The sequence below is a fragment of the Symsagittifera roscoffensis genome, chromosome 1 (genome assembly GCF_963678635.1).
Source record: "Symsagittifera roscoffensis chromosome 1, txSymRosc1.1, whole genome shotgun sequence".
Classification (NCBI taxonomy): Eukaryota; Metazoa; Xenacoelomorpha; order Acoela; family Convolutidae; genus Symsagittifera; species Symsagittifera roscoffensis.
In genome coordinates, this window is record NC_087062.1 from 93,056,689 (window position 1) to 93,080,973 (window position 24,285).

The window sequence follows — 24,285 nt, forward strand, 5'->3', positions numbered from 1 at the left end:
CCAATTTTCTCTAGTTGGGTTAAGGTTCTCAAAAAAGCGCCCTCATAAATTGCTCTAGAAAGTCAAAAAAACTCAAAATGCATCCATTTTTTTCTTTGAAATTCGAAAGTTGAGATTTTTTTAACAAAGTCAAAATTTTTGTATGTTTACTTGTTCATTACTCTTTTCCAATCTTCGATTGGCTATGTTCATCTCATTGTACAAATTTCACCTAATATGTAAATAAACTATCGAAGATTGTTAACTATTTTTAATTCTCACTTTCTTCTGTTTTTTGAATTAGAATTTAAATGAGCCATATCTGGATTCGGCAACGGAATAATTTCATTCGAATCATTGAAAGAAAAGCTGAATTAATAAATTTGAGACGAATTAATCGAAAAGGAGTACATCATAAGCTTATCGATAGAGGCGACAAAACGCCTAAAAGATCAGAAAAACAACTGAACTGAGCAGAACTGAAACAATTTTTAAAAACTGAAAAGTAAGAATAGCTTGTAGTGGATTTTCAAACATTATGCACGTAGTGAATAGTGAATACTACTATGTAAAATATTGATTTTTTTCTTCGTTTTTTGTTCAAGAAAAATTTGTAAAATTTGTTCACGCACAAATTAGATTTTTCGCGGCGCAACTTTTGATTCCTTTTTAAGTTCACATCATTTCCTTTGTTAAAATGAAAGCAAATTCCACATTTAAAAAGCAAAAAATTACATGTCTTAGAAACATGATCAAAATGTAATTTAGAAAATGAATTTTGATTTTCAGTTTTAAATGTGGAAAAAGAATTTAATCTATCGCTCTAGTTTTTTCAAAGTATCAAAAAAGTGTCAATCTTAAATTGTTCTTAAATTGAAAAACTCGGAAGTTTCAAGGACCTTTTTTCATCTGAATCAAAATTAGCTTTTTTTTCCAAAAAAAAGTCAGTGTTTTTTATGTTTCCTTGCGTTTATAGATTCTTGTCTATCAATTTGAAAGTTGTGATTCAATTTAAAGTGACTTTTTGTTAATTAAAAACGCTTTGTTTGTCAAAATTTTGATTTTATTTGTCAAAAAACTTTTAATGTACAATTTTTTTATATATAAAATTAGTATGATGAGCGTTTTTGCAAATATAATTTAAGTTTGAAGACCCTTTTGGATGATTTTGTACCGTTTGTTTTTAGTCTCACACCAGCTTTTATGCTCGAATAAAAAAAGAAATTATCAATTCTTTTCAAAACTAGACATTTTTGGGTGTGAAGTACAAAGTTTAAGAAAAAATTATGTTGAAATTCTTGTGTGAAGCCAATTTTTCTTCTTTTTTGTTGTAGGAGAGGATATACTGAACACTGTCAAAAACACCAGCCAAATGTTTTCACTATGGATTTTATTGAATTTGAAGCTTTCTAGTCTTACAGAAAAACTTACGCTTTGTGTTATAACCTTTTCACCACATTAACGACTTAAGCAGCTTACGTTTTAAGAATTTTGTCACTTAATTGATTAATTTGAAAAAAAGTTTCTATTTAAATGTCTCGATTTGAAAAGATCCGTGGCTATTTGATTAGTAGAAAAACTTAAGTTTTTTCTCAAGAATAAGTCCTAAAATGCTCTGAAAACTACAGATGTGGATTTATGATCGCACTTAGGTATATATGAATTTTTTGAATTCAATTGCAAATCTTCTGCTGAAATTTACGTAGATTTTACTCTCGAAATACGAAAGTGGAAAAGGCGCAAAAAATGTGAATAAATTCTAATTTCAAAAATGCAATTTAATTATCAGATTTCCCAGCAACATGAAAGTTTTATCTGTTGATCCAGTCTTCTCAAATTGGGTTAAATCTATCTACTCATAAATTGTTTGTGGAAATCAAAAAGCTCTAAGGGATATAGATATGTTAAAATAGCATAAGTTGAAGTTTTTTTTTGAAAAACAAATCAATTTTTTTTTGTTCATTACTTTTCTGAACTATCGGTTGGTTATGTTTTTTTAAGACGGAAACCTGAAGTTTTTTCAACAAAAATGTCATTATATTTTTTCTACTTCATTGCGTTCATCGAATCTTTTCCAACTATTTGTTCTTTGTTTTTTCAACCAATTGGAACTACCTCAAAAAAGTTTTCAGTGATTGGAATGAGAAATTTTTTAAAAACCTTTTCAGTCGTGATACGAATTCTAACAAAAAAAATTGATTAATTTGTTTAGTGTTTAAAAAATTTGTTCGAAATTTCTTCTGTTTGAGTTCAAATTTCGGGCATAATAACAAAATTTACGATCTTTAAAATATAAAAACAATCAAATATAATGGTTTAAGAAAAGCCATTAAAAACTGTTGTTTGATGGTTGCAAGTTTTTCCAATTTTGAGAAAATGTTTTTGGTTGGCTAGAATAATTGTGATCGAAACATTCGTTGCTTGTATCAAGACGATAGGCTACTCATCCAGTGATCAAGATACTACACATAAACACAGAAAACAGTCTCATAGCTTAAACTTCTCTTGAATGTAGTGAAACTCTACGTATCCTTGACATGTGGTTGCATACTTACTTTTGTACATAATAATGTTTTTTTTTGAGATTTGATTTTTCTTTTTCAAGGCAATTAACGTTCTCCTTTGACCAAATAATTGGGGTGGAAGCAGGAACAGCTGCGCTTTGAATAGAAAATTTGTTTTGAGCTTTCTAACGAAAAAGACTCAAATCAACTTTTCAAAAATTTTCTTAACTTGATTTCTTTTCTTTTCTTTTTTATTGAGTCTTTATTTCATTTTCGTTCTAATTTTTCGCAAAAAAATTGTGCGCATTTGCAATTGTTTTTTGGTGGATTGTCGTTCAATTTTTTTCATGTTTATTTCTTATTCATTTGCTCATTGGGATAATACACTCTTCAACAACAAAATCATAATAAATAGCAGCAAAAAGAGTGGAAAAATGTAGATTTCAAACGTAGATATTTTATTTCAGGAGATTCAGCAGAAGAAAAGAAAATTCTTTGACTCAAAAACCAGAAATTATTAGAATTTTGAAAATTGCTTGAGACAAAAAAAATAATTTATAGTTTTGAGCTCATAATTTTTTTGAAAAACACAAAAAGTTCTTGGATTTCCTATGCTCTTATTTTTCTCCAAGTTGTGTTTGTTTGGTTGCTTAGAAAAAGTCATTCGTGTGAAATAGTCTAATTTTTATAATGGCAATGTGACTCTTAAATTGTTGAATTGGATTTATTGGAAAAACAATTTTTGGAAGAAAATTCACAAGCAGAAAAAATGAAGAAAAAAAAACATGGAAATAAGTTAAGTTTTAAAATCTTTTATGATTGACCCAATATTGAATCTCAGAAGTTGGTTGAGTTGACAAAGTTTTTTCCAAAGAAAAATGGTACTTTGGACGTCAAAAAACGTTCATGTATAAATACATTTTACAATAAATTTAGATATAGATCGAATTGATAGACTTTCCAAAAAAATGCCGAAACTGCATTTTGGCGGTTTAACATATGATTAATTTTCCACTCTTTTGTAATTATACATAACAAGACTGCTCGTATCAGGGCGAAAATCTGAATGTTCCGTCTGCTTTTTGGTGTTCGCCTAAAAAATGATAACTTACTTCAAAAAAATGAAAATTGAAAAAAAAAGTTTTTAATATTTTTTTTCATCCCCCACGCCCTATAACAAAGTGACATAATTTGCTCCAAGAAACATATCAATTTAGACAAGTAGACTACTTCATCCAATTTGGAAGAATTCTAAGACGGGTTAAATCTCCGCTTAAGCGTTAATAGCGCGAAACTTATCGTGCGTTAATTGTCCCAAATTGGCCTAAATGGCAACTTTTAAACCCCAATAATTTTACAAAAATGATCACAAGTAAATTATCTTTTGAAACTTAAGCTCGGAACAACAGGACCTTTTGAATGATATTAAAAAAATTCCGTCAAAAATGGCTAATTAAAAAGTCTAAATTTGTCTGAAGAAAAAAAAATGTCTCGAGCACAAATATGGCGTTATTTTCGTTACTAAAGTCAAAAAAATACGTATTTTGATCTGATCTCAAAAAATGATAAACAAATTGGAATGAATAGCCCAAATCCACTGCGTTTGAGTTGTTTTTGAGTTGTTTTTTTTTGTGAGTTGCGCTGACAGTTGTTCATTCCTTGTCTCTGAAATCTGAAATAATAATAAGCGAAAGTTTGTTCTTCTCGAAAGTTATAGCTTTAGATACTAGCAAAAAATAAATAACAAACGGCAAAATGAGCGACCTAAATAATTTTAAAATAAAAATTCGGAATCCGGCATCATATTAGCCGAACCCTCTGCTATTAACTGAATTGTTTTCAGTGGCAAAAATGCATTGCATTTTGATTTCATAGACAAAAGTTTGCAGAAGCTTCAATAAACACTGGATTGCATAGATTGAAGCAACTATAAGACATGTTAATGCTTCTATATGATTTCGATGACTTTAAAACACAGCTTGATTCTATTTTATATCAAACCCGAGTTTGAGGTTTCATTGCTCCTCAAAGCGCCTGAAAGTGCCATATTTTGAGGAAAAAAAAATTGAAACATTGTTTTTTTTGCCTGATATTGTTTTAACGCCGTGGGTGTTGAAGTTGTCTCGAACTAGAGTGTGGATAGCCTATCCTGCCCAGCTGATTGCCATTGACAATCAACCACTGAAAATTTTTCAAACGTTTTTATGGTGATATATTACGATAAAGGGCAGATTCAAGTTAAATAGTTGGATCGCTCTTTGTTATACTTCGAACAGTATATGTAATTTATTTCAGAATTTAATTTTTTTTGGCGAAACAAACAGGTGTAAGATCTAATTTTTTGAACAATATTTCGTCTGTCAGAGTAATGTTGTTCAAAATATATATACAAAAGCAATCCCACGGCGCGACTCATGCCCAGACTTCCAGACTCAAACTCTCGGCGCGACTATGCAATTTAAGTGTAAACCCGGATGCGGCGCGACCCTCAAAGTCTGGACATGAGTCTGGGACCTCGACCCGGGCTAGTAGCATGTTCAAGTGATTGAAAATCAAAGGACTATAACGTGCATAAAAGTTTTCAAATTTAATACATGTAATACTCAAATATTTCTCAAAATTACCACATAATGTAACATATCACCGTTTTTATTTGTTTTAGGGCAAAAGAGCCAAAAGCAGAAACAGCCCAGGGTCAGAAACTAAAAACCAAAGAAGTGAGTATATGAATAAAATGCTCATGACAGTTTTGCTCAGAGATAATTAACTATAGTAACTATATGAATATCTACCGATATAATCTCGTAGAAGCTTCTATTGCCAAATTGTTTCCCTTATTAAAAACTATGCTTCATTATTTGTTATTTATGATTCACCGTGGTCTTCCATTACGTTTTTTTATCTTTGCTGCTTTACTTATTTGTGGGGCTTGGATACTAAAATCATGGGAATTTCAGAATTGGGGTCTGGTTTGCTAATTATCAGTGGGGTTACTGGTTCTTTGGTTAAAATTCGGATTCCTGGGAACCTATTTAATTTTTCTTGGCTTCTGTGGATATGGCATGGATCAAAATCCGATCCTGATCTATTGTGTGTCATGCTTCTGATGGTTATCAATTGATGACAAACTAAAATAAACAGGGTCATCCACAAGCAAATGGGTCAACCAACTAGCGCAGAAAGTTCCGACCACAATTTAAAAAAAAACATAAATTTTTTTTTTGAAAATTGATTTTTGAGTGTTTCTTGCAGCTTATTACTGAGAGAGGGTGCGGTGACACAGGAGGGGGGTGGGGTGGGTTTGGTGGTTGAGAGCGCGCGCGGTGGAGTGTGGTAAAATTCTAAATTAGTTTAAAAAATATCAAAAATAGCAAAAACTGTACAATAAAATAGTTTTTTTCTTTCCACTTCCTTAACCAAATTATGGTCGGAACTTTAAAGTGACCTGGTAAGTAATTTTACTTTTTCTATAATTACAATACATTCACAATTTGAGGGTTTCAATTATTTGTTACTAGACTGGGGAGGGATAAGGGGGTTTGATATGTGAAACAGCCAATATTTCCGCTTTTTACTAAATTTGCTTACAGGTTTCGACATTGACAAGGACTAGGATGAAGCAAACTTAATATGGAGCTAGAATTTTGATCAAATATTTAAAAATCTTTCAAAAACGTGCTTCAAAAAGAAGTCAAGTTTGCTCTGAACATCTTAAAAAACCAAGTTTTTTCACCTTCCAAGTCGTATCAGAAGCAAAACTGCAAACAAAGACATAATATCTGGTATTCATTACAATGGTACGCTGATTTTGATTTGATTTAATTTGCTAACTGGGTTTGATGTCCAGTGAACCTAGTGAAAGAGCTCCTACTACACTCGCACACAAAAAACGGGTAAAACGCAAGGATAAAGCACCATACGCAAACAATAAAATGGATGAAAAATACGATAATCAACTTCCCGAACAACAAGGTCAGAACTTTACATTGCACTTTTTTCCATCTCCTTTGACTTCAGAGTAGAGACAATTACTTAAGTTCAGTAAAAAATATTCATCGCTTGTGAAAAGTGTTTGATAAAAAATCTGGTTCAAAACTTTGTCAAGCGATTTTTTTTTCCATGTGAACGAAGAGGGAAGTTACATATTTTTCACATCTAATCACAATTTGTAATATAAATTCTATTTGAAAAACAAAGTCAATCTAAATTTTACAAAAGATTTCACAGGACTAAAATTTTGAATCAATCTCAAACTTCTTCGCTCGATTTGGTCAATGTTGGGCATTTTTGAATATATACACTAAAGGACAAAAATAAGCGCAAATTTGGTATTTTACTCTCAAAAATGCCTGCTTTCAATATCTATTTTGGACAAAACTTTCTTCAAAATTCAGTAAAATTTTTACATAGACCAAGAGCAAATGATCGGAACTACCATATATGAAACTATCAATATTCGGTATTAATGACTTACCAATCTTATCCGGGTCTGAAAATGCCAGTTTTCCTTATCTGTTCTCACTTATTTTATTTTGCGTAAGAAAGTAAGAAGCATCCGAGTTTAGTAAAGTTTTCACACTGATTGTTTCCATTTTCTCGCTGAGAATGCTTCACGTCGCACGAAAAATTTTTTACTCCGTTTATTCAAAACTGTTTTCACTATGATGCAACAACTTAGTTCAGATGAGGAAAACTGGCATTTCAGACCCGGAATAAATTGGTCATTAAAACCGAATATTGATAGTTTCATAGAGGTTAGCTCTGATCATTCGCTCTTGTTCTATGTAAAATTTTTACTGAATTTCGAAGGAAGTTTTGTTCAAATGGGACTTGAAAGCAGGCGCTTCGGAGAAAAAATCCTGAATTTGCGCCTAAATTTGTCCACTTGTGTACTTTTAAAAAATAATAAAACTTCCTTATAACTCTACGAACTTTATGGAAAGAACTTTTATGAAAAAGTTCTATGATCTAATGAAAAGATTTAAATGAAAAATCGATTGTTTTAAGCAATTTTAATAATTTTAACCACTTGCGTTCATTTTTTGCTTACAAAATTGAAACAATTTGCTTACGGACATGGCAAACTACGTTAAAAGCTACGGGTCGACTGCCGCGATTGCTTACGACGATGAGAAGAATGTTTCAGCTGTCAATAAGGATTCCGACTCCACCTCAAAGAAGGGGGTTTCTGTCGTCACATCAGACACTCCTAGTCCCAATGTTAGTACCCAGCTTCGCTCTTTCGGTAATCGTTCAAATGTTTACACTATTAGGCAAAATTAAGCATAAACTAAGGATCCCGAGTCGAGATTTTTCCCCTAATTTGAAGCAAGATTTGAGCGGTTTGAGCGGTTTTTTTGGACAATTACGCTCAAAATCTTGCTTCAAAATGAGCGGTTTGAGCGGTTTTTGAACGGTTTATCTAAAAAAACCGCTCAAAAACCGCGCAAGATTTGAACGGTTTTGAGCGGTTTATCTAAAAAAAACGCTCAAAAACCGCGCAAGATTTAATAATAAAAATTCTCCCACAGAGGGATTCGAACCCCCAATCTACTGATTCGAAGTCAGACGCCTTATCCGTTAGGCCATGCTGCCCTGAAACAGTTTACTAACATCTGAAATATAGACTAACATTCTGAAGCGCAAAACATTCTGAAGCGCGTCATTATTGGCATCTCTAAAAGACTTCGAGGCTCTTTTTCCTTTCCCCCCCCACCTCACACGACCTTCAATATATTAGTGTAACGAGTGGTTATTTGTTCACAATTGTCGATTTTGTCACCACGCCAAATTTCATTGCAATATGACAATGTTATATAAGTTTTTCAAAATTGATTTTGAAAGGGGGGGAACTGGAAAAGAGCCAAAGTTTGTTAAGTTTTGAACTAATTTTGGTCTGGAAAGTCTGGACATGCCAAAGTTTTGTCGCGAAAGTATGGACATGAGTCTGGGACCTCGACCCGGGAAGACCGCTCAAAAATCGCTCAAATCTTGCTTGAAAAACCGTTCAAAAATCACCGCAAGAAATGAGCGGTTTTTGAGCGGTTTTCTAAGCAAGATTTGAGCGGTTCGAGCGGTTTTTCCAAAAAAAAACCGCTTAAACCGCCCAAACCGCTCAAATCTTGCTGGAAAACCGCTCAAACCGCTCAAATCTTGAGCGGTTTTTGAACGGGATCTCGACCCGGGATTTTACTCTCTTATATGCCTGTTTTCAATTTGGACATTTCCTTCAAAATTCATTAAAATTTTACATTGACCGAGACCAAATGATCAGAGCTATACCATCTATGAAAGCATCAATTTTGATTTCAATGACTTACCGATGTAATCCGGGTCTGAAAATGCCAGTTTTCCTCTTCTGCACTAATTTTTTCTACTTCGCGTGAATAAGTAGCAAAACTTTGCGTGCAGTTCCAAAATGTACATTGAAAACACGCAATTTGGAGAGTAAAATCTTGGAGTTGCATTTTGTTTTGTCCACTGGTGTAGGATAATGGTTTCGTTAGAAGCCTCGCTTAGAAGTGTGGTCCCGATAAGCTACCTACATCAGTGGACAAAATGTTCGGGTTTTTCTCTCTAAAATTCCCGTTTTCAAGGATGATTGTGAGCAACTTTCACGAAGAATTTAAACAAAACTTTTACATAGACCAAAAGCAAATGATCAGAATTGCCTTTTGGGAAATTATCAAAGTTTGGTTTCAAAGACTTACCATTTTTTTAGGTCTTTAGGTTTTCGACTTTTGAACTACGGTTTGCATCGTTGTGAACTCTTTCTCAAAAATGTGGAGAGAAAATGTTTACATTCTTGAACTATTCTTAGCAATTTTATTGAATTGTTCAGCGTGATAACATTACTAAACTCGGCTGGTTCTCCCAATTAGACGCATTTTCAGCATTTCAGTGCAGATGGCGAAATCTGGCATTTTCAGACCCAGAAAAAATTGAATAGTTTTTGAAACTGAATTTCAATAACTTCATAGTAGGCAGCCCTGATTTACATAGACCGAGACCAAGTGATCAGAGCTGCCCTCAATGAAGTTACACAAGCGGACATAATTAAGCACAAATTCTAGATTTTACTCTGTAAAATGCCTAATTTCAATGTACATTTTGGACAACATTTCCTTGGAATTTCAGCAAAATTTGTACATAGACCGAGAGTAAATGAGCGGAGCTACCATCAGTGACAGTATCAATATCTGATTTTAATGAGTTACCATTGTAATCTGGGACTAAAAATGCCAGATATTGGAGTGAACTATTTCTCGAATAAGAGGAGTGAAAAAATTGTTCATGGGACGTGAAAACTTTTCAGCAAGAAAACTGAATTCATCACTTTGAAAACTCTGCTGAAAAGGCTGTCTTAGGGTTTCACGCGGTTTAAAAAACATAGTGCAGATAATGAAATCTGGCTATTTCAGAAACGGATTGAACCAAACTTTGATAAAGTTCATAGAGGGCAGCTATGATCAATTGCTCTTGTTCCATGTGAAATTTAGCTGGCATTCAAAGTAAATATTGTCCAAAACGAAATTTGAAACAGCCAAATTAAAGAGTAAAAGTTTGATTTTGCGCTTAACTTTATCCACTAGTTTAGTAAAGCTGATTAAAAAATTTTGACACATATTTTTTTTTTGGTTTTCGTTCACTTAAAGAGTTTCAAGGAGAAATCAAATGGTCTGGCAGGACCACAGTTTAAAAAGATTTTGAATGGAACTCTTCAATACTACCAAGCAAGGACTGTTCTTTCCCAATCGTGAATTTTTTAATGATTTTTTCAAAAACTTTAACTGATTTTAGCTTTTTCGTGATACACTTTTTTGTGATGCCTATTTGAAAAGAGGCATTTTGGAGTGCAACTTTTATTTTTGATTTAAGTAATGCTTTTGCTTAAATTCGAATAAAGGAGATAGCTCCTCAAAAGAAACTTGTAAAGGAGTAAAATCAGAATTTGCTTATAGTTTTCTCAAGAATTTCAATCATTTTGTAATGAAAAGTTGTTCAAGGTGCTTCTTGAAAACTGGAGTTTCAAAACGTGAACAGCTAGTTTTGAATTGTTTTTTGTGCAGTATTATATTTAAACGTTATGCTGTGGGCTGATAGCTGCCAGTTTTTCACTTCGAAAAAATATTTTAGAAAAACATCCGAACGCAACCAAACATTTGGTAGGGTTATTTTAATTTTTTTCTGTGAAGTGAAATAAAAATTTTTGAAAATATAATCACAATTGATAGCTATAAAAATGCAACTTGCAATTAAAAGTTTTCAAGAAGAAAAAAATTGAATTAGACTAGAAATTTTTGGAAATTTTCTAACCAGTAAGTACATAAATATTTGAGCCAATTTTGTCAACATGGCTTTAGGAGATCAATATCTCCTGTATGGTTTTAAAAAACATCGAAAAAATAAGAGATGTGTTTTAAATTAAAGAAATGAAAATACGTTTCGGATTAAGAACAAATAAGTTGGTTTTATGTTGTATTTTTTAAATTAAAATCAGTTTGATTACCATAATTTGTCATAAAAGTTTCTACATATAATTTATTTAGACTACAAACGTTTTTCCGTTTTTCAGCTACCCTTTGCGTTGCTTATTTTATAAATCTTATAGTTTTTCATTAATTCAAATTTCTAACATAGTTTCACAAATTACAAAATGTGGACAAAGCTAAAATTTAACTCGACTTTATTCTATAAAATGGCTTTTTAAGAGTGAAAAAAAATAGGTCAGACTCTTTTACTGATCGCTATGTTTTTTTTCGATTTTTCCGGAGAAAACATTAAAGTTTGTTCAGGCTCAAATTTACTTTTCGATATCTTTTTAAATGCACTTTGTTGAAAACAAATCAAAATCCGCTATCGAACAGCAAAGGTAAAAAAAATCCAAGAAATTTAATTTCCAAAGTGGAGTTTACTTTTCCGATTTCCCAGCCAGATAAAAATTTTGTATATAGATATAGTTTTCTGAAATTGGGTTATTTTATCAAAAAAAACTGGCAATCACAAATTATTCTAGAAATTCTAAAAGTTTTAAGGGCTTTTTGCTATCAAATTTTTGACATTTAAAAAAATGAGTCAATGTTTTATTCTTTTTACTTGCGTTCATTGACTCTTTTTTAATTGTCTGTTGGCTTGGTTATGTTATGATGTTTGGAAATTGAGTGAAATTTGGCCTATTGTGAATCCCACAATTTTCAACTCATCTCAACAAGCCTCCTGAAAGGTATACAAGTATTTTACTTCAACAAAAAAATTTAAACTTTTGTTGATGATAGAAACGATAAAAAACTGCGGAAAGTTTATCAGACAAGGTCTTGGCGAATTCGGCATCTATGGAGGCTTAATGTGACCGCATTTCCATCCAGTTTTTTAACTCGATTGAGAAATTATGTCAGAAGTTAACAGTTAGATGATAGCTCAGATGATTATCAGCTACCTGATGATCAAATTTGTCCTTGCTAATAGATATTTCTGGGACTTAAAGCTGAGATTTTGTTTCATGTTGTCAGCAGTGTTTCCAAACCTACGTGTTTAGAGTCGTGTTTTTCTCTCCATAAATGAGACGTTTTATTTGATTCCCGAGCGATAGCGTAAAAACTTTCAGCAGTGTGAAATTTTTCTCGAATAGGTCGAGTAAGCAACATGTTCATGCAATAGGAAACAATCTCAGTGAAAAAATCAATTGACAATTGTAATATTTTTTTTGCAGTTGGTAATAACTTTTTATAACATTTTTTTTCTTCTTTCTTTCTTTCTTTTTATTCTTTCTATTCTGATTGTAATATATATTTTTACTTTTTTCTATTCATATTGTTAACCACTATTGAGACTTTTATAGAGGGTAGCTAAAGTTATTGATTTTGTTGAAAATGAACATTATGCTAGAAATCTAAGTATTTTGTCCAGCAGTCCGAGAAAAACATGAAATTCGCAAGGCTTAAACTTTTCTTTTTAAATAAAAATCAGAGTCGATAAAGGTAGTGAAAACTCTTATTTAAGTCTTAGTGATTTTGTTTTCTTTATTTATTTTTCAGGAAAAAAGCTTAAAAGGCTTCAAAATCGATGGAGTGCACTTTGGTATATTAGTTTTTTTGAGTGCAGTTCAAATTGATTTGCTTAAGGATAGGTAAAATGCGCTCTCCAATTACAGTTGGACAAAGAAAAGGAGAAAGATTTTTAGTTTCGGAAGTGAAACTTAATTTTAAGATTTACCAGCGGAAGAAAAAATTAAAATATTGCTCCAGTTTTTTCAAACTGTATTACCTTTACCAAAAATGTGTCATACCTAGATTGGTGCAAATTATCTCAGAAAAATTAGTTTCGAATAGTTTTTGGCTAATAAAATGTTAAAAAATAAATCAATTTCGAATTTTTTTTCTTTTTTTCCACAGCCAAATTATACTTTGGGAATTTTGAAGAATAGAAATTGAAAATAATCGGGGACTTTCCCTAAAACTAAGGTGGCACGTAAATTGAATGTAAGTTGAATGTAAATTATTTTACCGAGCCTAATTATTTTGTGCTTACACTTAACGCTTAAATAAATTTATAAACTACAAAAGCGCAAACAATTCAGTCTACAAAATTGCCCACTTACCATTTTTGAACTGTGAAAAAATATAAATTAAAGCATCCGAATCTCAAAAGTATACGCAAAAATCATTGTTTTTTCGACTTTCGAAGAATATAAGAGAATATGAAACTGGTTGTTACCAAAGCAATTTCAGCAATCAAAAAGACTCGTGCAATTGGAATTTTCTACAAGAAGTTTCGGAGTATTTGCGCAGTGCAGAAAATGCGAACACCTGAGCCAATTTTCATTACGGGGTGCAATCAGGAAAGTAGTTAATAGTTAGAATGAGACAATTTTTGGTCGCCTACTTATTATAAAAAACAGGAGTATTCAATTGGTGGTATATTGAAAAATGCACAGAAGTAGTTTTGATATCAGTGACATGTGCGAGATTTTTTCAATAACAATGTTTGGGTGGTTTGTCTAACAAATGATAATATTTTGTCAATTTTGTTACGTCAATCAAATTGATATTCCGAGCTCCCTAAAAGTTCTATAAAAACTTCATTTTGCATAAAATTAGAGTATAGCATGCAAATTGTTTTGAAGTAGAAGGCCAGAAGGCCAAAATGTTTTAAACAAAAAATTACAGTATCTTTTTGGAGCTCACTTTGGTGTAAAATTTGCATTTTTTCCCAGGTTTCTCAGGAGCAAAAAAAAGTATCTTGATCCATTTTTTTTCTAATTGGGGTTGTTCTACAAAATTAGAGCCAATCAGCCGCTCTTAAAAACGCGAGATCCTTAATGTGATATACATTTTTCTTTAGTTTCGAAAAATGAAAAATGTTCATTTGCTATTTTTGTTCAAATGTTAGTTTCAGTTTTGAACTAATGCGTTCACATATTTTATTTGCCGCAAACTGTGTTTTTAAGCATTGAGCAGTCTCGGTTTCGGTTTGCTTGATAAAAATACAAGCCGGAACAACATAAAAGTTAGTCGTATTAGGGCCAAACACTGAGTAACTCGACTGTACTGTAGGGTGCTTAAACATAGATTGTTTTCAAAATTTTTGATAGGTTTAAACGAAAAAAAATCAAACTTTTCATAATTTTCTGGTTTTGAAAGTTTCTCAAATAACCAATACAAACTACAAAACGATACATTTAGAATCTATTTATACAATATTTGGATTGATAAGCGTGCCTCACTTGAATTGGGATATTTTATGGGCCAAATTTCACTTCTTTTACTACTTTTGCTAGAAGACAAAAAATTGAAATTTTGCGGGTTTTAATCATTCCAATGTTGCCGATTTTAAACTTTCGTAACTTCCTAAAATAGTGAAAACTGAAATAGAAGTAGTTTTTGTACTATGCAGCTAAAATATCATTATTTTATTTTTCAGAGGAGATTTCTAAGAAATCTGTTAACAATGGCTAACTAAATAGTGAAAAGTGAACTCAATAAAGAAACAATCACAGGCATGAAGTTTTCAATGGAAGAGCTGAAAAATTTTTTTTTTCAAAGACACTCAGTTTTGTCGAGTTCTTCCAATTCTGTCAAAATACTCAAGGCTTCACATTGATAAAAGCAGTTTAGCCAGGTTTTAGATATTAAATTTTTGTTACCAAGACTATTTCGAGAGATTTTGATATCTTAATGCGTATGCAGGTCCTCAATTTACACAAACACGTTCAATTTCCGCTTAATAGTCCAAATAGTAGTTTTTTTATAGATTCGATGAACGCAGTTGAGTTCAATTGAAATTCGTCTGCTGAAAGTGACGTAAATAGCAGTCTCCAAATACAAACGTGGAAATGGCGCAAAAAAATGTGAACGAATTCTAGTTTCGAAAGTTGAATTGAGTTTTAAGACTTCCCAGCGAAATAAAAACTTTACCTATTGATCCAGTTTTCTCTACTTGGGTTCAAGTTATCAAAAAAGCGCCAATCATACTTTTTTTCTAGAAATTCAAAGAGCTTTTTTTTTCTTTGAAACTCGAAAGCTAGGATTTTTTTAGTGTTTTTTATGTTTTTTGCTTTCATTACTTTTTTTCAACTGTCAGTTGGCTATAATTTCTGTTTTATTTTTGCGCGCATTGACATTTATGTTGGAGATGTTCCAAATCAAGAAAAATTATGAAAAGTTGGATTTATTTTGTAATTTTGAAAATACTTACTTCATACAATTGATCATGTCCAAATTGACTTTTGTTAAGAAAGTAGCCTAATTATCTCAACTTCAAATTTGAAATCAAATGTTTTCCTGCAAACTTTTGACGTTTTACTAAGCGCTCATTGCTGGTTGAATGCTCAGTAATTTTATCCTAAATTATAAGTCTCACCTTGATCGTCAAATTGTCTTGACAAAAAGTAGAGTAGAAACAATAGTTAGAAAAGGTATGAATTAATTAGTTGGTTAGATACAAAGCACTGGGTTATTAGATTATATAAACGAATCGAACAGCTTAAAGAAATATACCTATGAGGGGAGGTTGAGCTAATCTTATTTTGTTCATCAATATTTTATCTTCTTACTAAGGTCGATGGCTGATTAGTATGTATGGTTGCCCTTGATTTTGTCCAAGTCAGCACTTCTGGTTGGGTAGTCTGAATCGTCTTGCCGTAGTCCTTTGGGTATTTGTAGTCCAGACTTCCTCAGGTGTGGTTATCTCGAGTATCTCGATTTATAATTTTATCGAACTTAAAATGAGAATTTATTCTCTTTTTATAAGTGAAAAGGGCTAGATTAATTTTATTGTTAGGGCAGAAAAGAAAAATTATTTATTTTTAAAAGATCTGACTGAAGAGAACTGACTTGCTGCTTACTGAGCAAAATGAAACACTGAAGATTTCAGGCCAGTCCTTTTGCTCGTAAGCATAAACCGGCGGCTGATTCAATCTTTAATTATTCAGGTTTCACCTGCTCCTTTGTTCTCCCTTTCTAATAAGGGAACTTTCAACTAGTTTTTATTTGATTTTTTCAAATCAAATATCTTCAACTTATTAGTCCCCTTTGATAAAAACCGCAGTCTTCAGTTTGTCTTATTAAAAATTCATATTAATCTCTCTGATGCATCATATTGCAGGTGCACCTCTGCTTAATCAAAGCAAGGAGAATTTCAGTGCAGCCGGCAAGACTGCTAAATATTTATCCAGTTTGTTTCAAGTTAAGTTAAAAGGGACGTATTAATAATCGCCGCCCTTTTAAAATATTGAGCATGAAAAAATGAGAAAAATTGGACAAGTATTTAAAAAGGAGTGGATTTTCAAAACAAGATTTTATAGTCCTAATAAGAGTAAATCAGTCAATATCTGATTTAGTGAAAAGAGGCTTTAATTTAAATGGCACGCTCCAATTTAGAATTGGGTCGTTAAATAAACAATTAAGACAATGGTCTTTTGTCTGTGTAGTATTTCTCAATACTACAACTCACCCCTTTTTTTTTTTAGAAAATTAAGCTGTTCGATTCTTACAGTTACCATGGTGATAATTTAAACACTTTAATGGTTAAATACTATAGTTATAAAATTTAAAAAGGACATCAAATGAAAAAGTTATAAAGATAAGTTAGGTTTTATCTAGAGCTTCCTTCCGGCTTCAAGCTCCATGTTGTATGATCTGAGGATCGCTATCTTCCTCTGTGAAGCCTCGAGTTTTTGTTGCAACTTCACGATTTTCTTCTTTTTGATCTTGTTCTTGATTCGTAGTCTGCTCATTCCGTCCGTAAGTTGTTGAATGTCGTCCTGTTCTTCCTGTCTGTTTTTTACATGGTTCGGAAAAGCAGTTATTCCCTCGAACGGGATGGTGACTTGCGTGCCTCCTGCCTTGAGGATGTAGCCGTGTTCCTCCCTCTTCTTTAATTTCCAGAAGTTGTTTTCGTTCTTTATAACCACTTCTGGCTGGGTTATGAAGTCGATAGGCATCATCGCCTTTTCCATTGTCGTTGAGTTGACGAATTCAATGAACGATGGCAGTTTCCATCTGTTATAATTTTCCTTTATTGAGTACTTTAAACTCGTTATATATTTTGGATTTTCCGTATCCAATTTGGTTTCTCTGCACTTCTGCAGCTCCAATCTTTGGGTTAAACTGAAAAAATTGCGAGGGTTCTTATTTAACCCGTCGTCCATTGACAAAGATTGAACTGCTAAAGGTTTCCGTTGTTTCTTCCTGAGAGTCAGCTTTCTTTTAAAATCCTCCGGTGCTGGGTCTGCTTTCTGCAGTTCCAGTTTAAAATTGGGTCATATTCCATTTTGCTAAACATCAATATAAAATGACCAAATATTCAAAATCCCGAATTACATTCGGATATTAAGGCTAATTATCAAATGTTTGAACAATGAAGGACAAAGTGTAAAATTGTATATATATAAAAGGTGAAAAATATAATCTTGTGGTTTCGCACAAACCCACCACGGAAAACAAATGACGAAAGACGATCATGGTGTTTTTTAACCACAGGAATAGAAATGAAGAAAGACGATCATGGTGTTTATTAACCACAGGAATAAAGCACTTTACAAGACTGAGTTAAGCTCAGATTTTAATTTTATGTAGTTAAAGCAAAAATGGAAATTTGGGCATTAATTAACCCCTAATCTTAAATGTATGTCTACCAGGGTTCATTCACAGGCTTACCATGGCGTCCTTAACAAATTATACAGCTATGAACTTCGGTTGGGATTTACCAGAATGAAATATAAACCAACAGAAATTTATAAAAATTGTCAGACAAGAATAAACAAACAAAATATTTATCTTGACAACATTTTGTCATAACCAGAAAAACTCGTTTCATTTTTTGAGAAGAAATGAAATAGAATCAAAGAAAAATGAAATATCGAAGAAAAGGAAAACTAAAGACCAATTTCATAATGATATAAAATACAATAAGATAAGTGTAATAATTTTTCTTCGGTTTTAATCCTCTGCATCAATCCATGTTCACATTGTTAGTACAGAAATCATCCTGAACTTTATGATGCAAAAATGTAACGTAAACAATCTTAAGGATGATGCGGTCCAAATTTCAAAGTGTTGCTTCTGAAAATTTGTTGTTTTTCAGAGTTTAAATGCCTGCATGTTGTGGATTTTGAACTACCGAATTGACATTTTGGCCAAATTGTGAGGAGCGAATCATAAGAGTCTCAAAGGCTGCATACAGCCACCAACAAGCACTTGCGTTGTTGAAAGAATATGGTACCATAATTTTAAAAAAGCTACATGAAGCCACCAACAAATGCTGGCATAAATCTGCGGCGGGTCGGGTCGAAAAACATTGTTCGCCCATTTTATGATAAAGAATATTGGTGAAAATTTTACTCATTGTGTTGAGAAGAAAGGAAGTGTTATTTCCCTTTTTGATGAATTTCTTCTAGTTTGCATTTTGTAACTTGAAAACTACAAAGATAAAAATAATGTCATCGGTCCCTTCTTGGGCCCTAAGAGGAATCCGATGGTGCAAATTAACTTCGCAGAATGAGTTTGTTACAATTTTACATTGGCTAGTTCTTTCATCAAAGGTTTTACTCTATTAATTCTCGTTATTGTACGTAGGGTAATTTGACATTCCCTTAAGTGTAATACTGAATTTTCAGTTAATAAAACCGCCTGAAAATGAAATTATTATAGACTCGTAAAACTGTAATATTTGAAACTCCTGGCCTTTTGCATTTTTGTTGCAAATATGTTGAAGTCGAAAAACTTTTTTTGTCTGAGCCATTTGTCTTTATTTGATTTTGAGGATGGTCCAAAATTGTTAGCGTACTTGACTGTTTTCGATTTCGGTTAAGAATTAAATCCGTGTTCATGCATTTTGGCATATCCTTTTGGGTGTCATACAGAACCGCTTTTCATTGTAGTATATTTGTAGGACAAAACTCGTAATCTTGTTGTTTAGTAGGATTAAATTAAATTTACTGCTCAGTATACAAAATGTTAGGTAAACTTCACAACTTTAAAGCGTTATAAAAGTTTTAATGGAAACTTCATATTTATAATTATTTTAAAGGGAAGAATTGGGTTTATTTTATTTCTATGTTTTCAAATGTTTGACCTATTACACCTTTGTTTATGTCTACTTTTGATTCCCTGGAATTTTTTAGTACGATAGGCATTGACTTAATTTCATTCCTACAATAAGTGCTTTTTGCATTAATGCCTTTTTGTTCTAAAGACTTATCAATTCTAAACGATGTTCCTACTTTGAAAACCATGCCTGCTGGAGAAATTGAAATTACGAGGGATGATTTTGGTGCAATAGTTATATTTTTTATCAAGAAGTACATTTTGATAAAAGCTTAGATATGGATAACTTTTGCTTCTTATGACACTGATAGGAACTGTTATATCTGGGTATTGTTTTAATTCTAAGTTTAAATTTAGAAAATTTATTGATTTAATGTTGTGAGAAATGAAATCAATTCCTAATATATTTAGATCGCATCCATCCTTGGCTGAAATGCATGCTTCAATTTTACCGGATTATTAGTGTTTGTCCCAAAAGTTGAGTCAAAATTAGTATAACCTATAAGTTTAAGTTTTTCTCCATTAACAGCAACTGTATTTGATCTACATTTATTCAGCTGTAGAGGCTGTATTTTACAATATTGTTCATAACTGTCAAAATTAATCAGCGAACATGTTGCTCCAGTGTCTAGTAGAAATTGGGTTTCCAAACCGTAATTTTTATTTTTGTCTCCGACGGGATGTTGGTATAAGTTAATATATAATTGTATTTTTGGTTCAGACGGAGACTGATCTAGTTTAAATTCACAAGTTCACACTCATTATCGGTATAGTCTCCTGGAATGTCATCATCACTAAAGTTGTGGATCTGGTAAGGTGAATGATAATCGTTATTTTCGTTGAAGTGTTTCTTACTGTTCGACCTGTCACGCGATTGAGAACTTTCATTGAAGTTTGACAAGTGCCTGAACTCTTGCTGAGAGTTTATGTCATTGAAATTGTTGTCTACTCTTGACCTACTCTTGCTATAGTTATGGTGACTTCTGTTTGAATTCTCTCTTAATTGAAGCGAGTTATAATTTTGCTCCTGTTGATCGTTATATTTAAAGCAATGGCTTATCGTGTGGCCTGACATGCAACACCAGTTGAAAACATTGGGTTGTTTTGTTTGTTTGTATGCTCATGTGGATTATAGGCTGCGTTTATCTTATGATCCTTCATTAGTCCTGTTAACTCTTTAAGTTGATTCTTTATTCCCTCTATTTCCAATTTATTTTCTATGCTACTGGATGCTGTTCCGATAAATTCACTACTTATTGCAAAACTTAAGTCTTTTGTAGCAATATGATTTTTTAATTGTTGCCATGTTGCGGGTGGATTCTCAATTAGGAATTGATGAGCTTTTTGTTTCAAGCCTGGCGGGCTTAAGCCGCGTACAAAGAATTCCATTTTCTTTGCTGTTCTTTGATCATCATTAAAAGTTGGATTAGGCCATCCACGGTCTTTTGCGGTGCTTAATTTATGTATGTAGCTTTTAATGAATTCATCAGGTTGTCTTTTTATGTTTTCTGCTTCTATTCGTCTCCTATACTTATCTTTATCATCAGTGAATCTATCTATATCATTCCAAGGTAAGTTTGCTGCTAATCCCTGATACCATTGAGCGGCTGGACCTCTTAATATTGAACCAAATAAGGCTCTTTGTCTGTCATCATATGCGTCTTGTTCGTCACCTGCATCTCCTGGTCTAGTGCCTAAGGAAAATGCTATCTTTTTCTCTACTATATCAAGAAAATCTCTTGCATCTTCATTCGGATCTAAGCCGGTAAACTTTTCGAGAGCTAAATCTGGGTATGCTACTACGTTTGCCATCTTTGTTTAATTCATTCAATGTTTTGTTAACAATATATAAAGGGTTTGGATGTGTTGTGTACTGATCAATTTTTTCGGACTGAAATAATTGTATTTAAGTTACAATGAAGTTTGCTGAATTCAATGAATACGAATTTTTGTTAGATAGATCAATAGTGCTATGGGGCTGATTAAGCTTTTTTAAGATAGAAGTTATCTCTGGGGTATTGCTGCTGGAGAGAATGGTTAATTCGTGAATATTTTTGTGTGGGTGTTTGGACAAAATTGTGATTTGATCTTTTTGGATATTGGTGATATACCAAATAATTTTTGTGGATTTATTTTTCAATTTTAGTTTTAAATTAAATGCTGTTGTATTTACTTGATAAAAGTTGGTCATAGCATTTTACATCCTTTTAGGGACATAAATATTTATCTAGGGAATGATAAACAATATAAAAAATATTTAAATTTTTCTTATGAACTTGTTATGATTTTTAATTTTTGTTTAAGAAAATTTTGTGTTTTCAATAAAAAATGATCAAAATGCAAGTAGTTTTGTGCTTTGGTATATTATGATATCAAAAACAATCGGGAGTGAAGCAATTAATCGCTCTTCCGGTATACAAATTATGTTATTTGGTATTTTTATTTGCTGAAGAATTGTGTCAATTTCTGGAGTATTTCGTCGAAAGAAGACGTATAATTCGTGTTTATCTTCTTTAGGCTGTTTTGTTAGTATACTAATATGATTTTTTTCAGTGTTAGTGATATACCATATGATGTTAGAGACTTTATTTCCTAATTTGAGCTTTAAATTTATTGTACTGACGTCAATTTTAAAATGTGTTGACATTAATTTCACGATGTTTGTTTTCTTTTTCTTAAGCCAAGTTGTACTATTTGATTAGTATGTCTTAGAGTAATGAAAACCTCTTAGGAATTATTGAATATTAACAAAGGTTATTAATAATAAGATAAGGAAATAAAAAAATTTCTTTGGAAAAAAAAAATTTCTAAATTTTTTTCTAAGTTTTTCAAGTATTGTATTCGCTGAAACTTTAACTGAAACCTGAAACTTTGTTCAAGTGAAGTTTTGTTGATGCTATGGTATTGTTAACAATATAACTATATGCCTTTATTGGGTATTATTGGTTCAAAACTTAATTTTTTGGTTAAAAATTTTTAGAAAATTTTTTGACTGAAACGATAATATGAAACCTGAAACTATGGTAGCTGAAGTTGAATATTTTTAATCTTAAAATTTTCTATACGCTGTATTATATCTGGTTTTTGCTTTAACTTGCAAAAAGTTTCGAGAAAACCGAATCTTTTGATATCTTAAGCTTAGTTTTTGAAAACTCAAACCTAAAACTCTTAAACTCTCTCAAACTCGGTGCATGAAAATAAAAAGTTGGTTTTTGATAGCTGGTTTAGTGTAAATTAGAATTTTGAACAGGTTTGTAACTTCAAAATCAAAAATTTGTTTGCGGAAACCTAAGTTTTTGGGGCTGAAACTATGATTTCTAGAACTGAAACTATGGTTTGACCACTTGGTTTTAGAGTTTTGAGATTGAAAATTTAGGTTGGTCTTTCTGATATATTTCTATTCCAGCAATAAAATTGCTAAAAAGATGAAAATTTTAGCCTAAAACGACGATTTTAGTTTTCTGAAACTATAAGTTTGAGGGCTCAAACTAACACCTTCTAGAAGTTTTTTGAGTTTAAAAATTTGTTAGTGCATTAAGGATTCCTATTATCTTTCAATATTTCACAAAAATTTCACTTGGGAAGCAAGATTTTTGGTTCTGAAACCAAAAACACCAATTCTGAAACGTACGTTTCAGCCTTAGGAACCAAAATTTAAAATTGGTTTGGTGGGTTTTAACACCGTTAGTTTTCTTTAGAAAGTCAAAATTCGGCGTTCGGAGCTCAATTTTGAGACCAAAAACTCAATTTTTGTGTTCTGAAACCTGAAACTAACAAAAACGTACCATTTAAGACCAGGTTTTTGACTTATGGTATCGAAATTTGGGTTTGACTAGTTCAATTTTTGCTGTTTTACCCGAATCCGTTTACAGAAACTTGAAATTTTGACCGGAAACTATACTTATTTTAACTGAAACGTTTGGACCTATAACTGAAACCTAGACTGAAACCAAAAATTTTGGCTCGTAAAAATCAATTTTTTAGTGCTTATGCTATCATATGAAACCTATTTTATCAATATAAAGTGGATGTGTCAGTGTTTTAAACTTAGTTTTTGTTGTGAAACCTGATATTTTTGTGCTGAAACTAAAACTTGGTGTTTGGTGTTATGTGGTTAACGTTTAAGATTGGTTTTAGTGCGTAATCTTATTGTTAATTAGGTGTATATTTAAACTGTGTCAAAAAAAACTAATGATTTATCAATAAACACTCAAATCCGTTCCTTCCTTTTTGGTTTTTGTTATTTTCTTCCTTAGTTTCAGTAATTGGTAGCTTTACTGATGGATGATTTAGGTTTAAGTTACGTTAAGGTGGTTAGAATTAAAATGAGTTTAAGAAAATTTGAGGATAAGCCTCGAGAATTGATGAAGGATTAGGATAAATAGCAACAACCGTGGATGGTTTGAGATAATGTGATGAAGAATTCAATTTATCATACAATTTAGGGTACTCTTAGATCGCACATATGACCACTTAACCCCCTCGAAAAAATAAATGAAGATATTTAATAAGTTTTTGAGCACTTTAATTTAAGACAGAATTTCGTTAATTTTAGTGATGATAACTTTAAACTGAAGTTTTGGCATGTAATTAGTGGATTACTGGACAAAACGGGTATATCTTACTAGCGGACTTAGGCAGAGAACGGAACGATTCTTTCAGAAATTTTATATATTATTATAATAGTAGATAATAGTTAAGTTCATGAGCTAATGTCAGTTAGAAAGCCGTCTAATAGACCTCGAGATGGAGGGATATCGTGGGCGACTGCTAGCGCAGGGTATGCTTTCGCAAGAACCCTACTAGGAATATCTGTCAAGTAGAAGACAATGAAATTGTGTTTCTATCGAAAGATACCCATTGTCTCTGGCTTTTTGAGGTTGGAAACTAATCTGACAAATACTCACAGATCCTAATATTAATTTTAATTAATTTTTTTGAATTTTAAAAGCTGTTTCGAGTTTGTTGGAAAAAGAATTTCTTAAGGAGTAGTTCTCTGCTGCGGTCGCACCAGTTTTACTAAGCGCTCATTGCTGGTTGAATGCTTAGTAATTTTATCCTAAATTATAAGTCTCACCTTGATCGTCAAATTGTCTTGACAAAAAGTAGAGTAGAAACAATAGTTAGAAAAGGTATGAATTAATTAGTTGGTTAGATACAAAGCACTGGGTTATTAGATTATATAAACGAATCGAACAGCTTAAAGAAATATACCTATGAGGGGAGGTTGAGCTAATCTTATTTTGTTCATCAATATT

The 24,285-nt window shown here is 32.0% G+C and overlaps 1 protein-coding gene across 1 annotated transcript in view; it reads right to left on the reverse strand.

The window, feature by feature from the left end:
- The window catches only part of LOC134840744 (transmembrane protein 129-like), a 422,427-nt gene extending 398,885 nt beyond the window's left edge, over positions 1-23,542 (reverse strand). The window contains exon 1 of the mRNA XM_063856768.1: positions 23,529-23,542. The gene's annotated coding sequence lies outside the window, so the exon portion shown is untranslated. The remainder of the gene's footprint in view (positions 1-23,528) is intronic.
- Between the last annotated feature and the right edge of the window lie 743 nt (positions 23,543-24,285).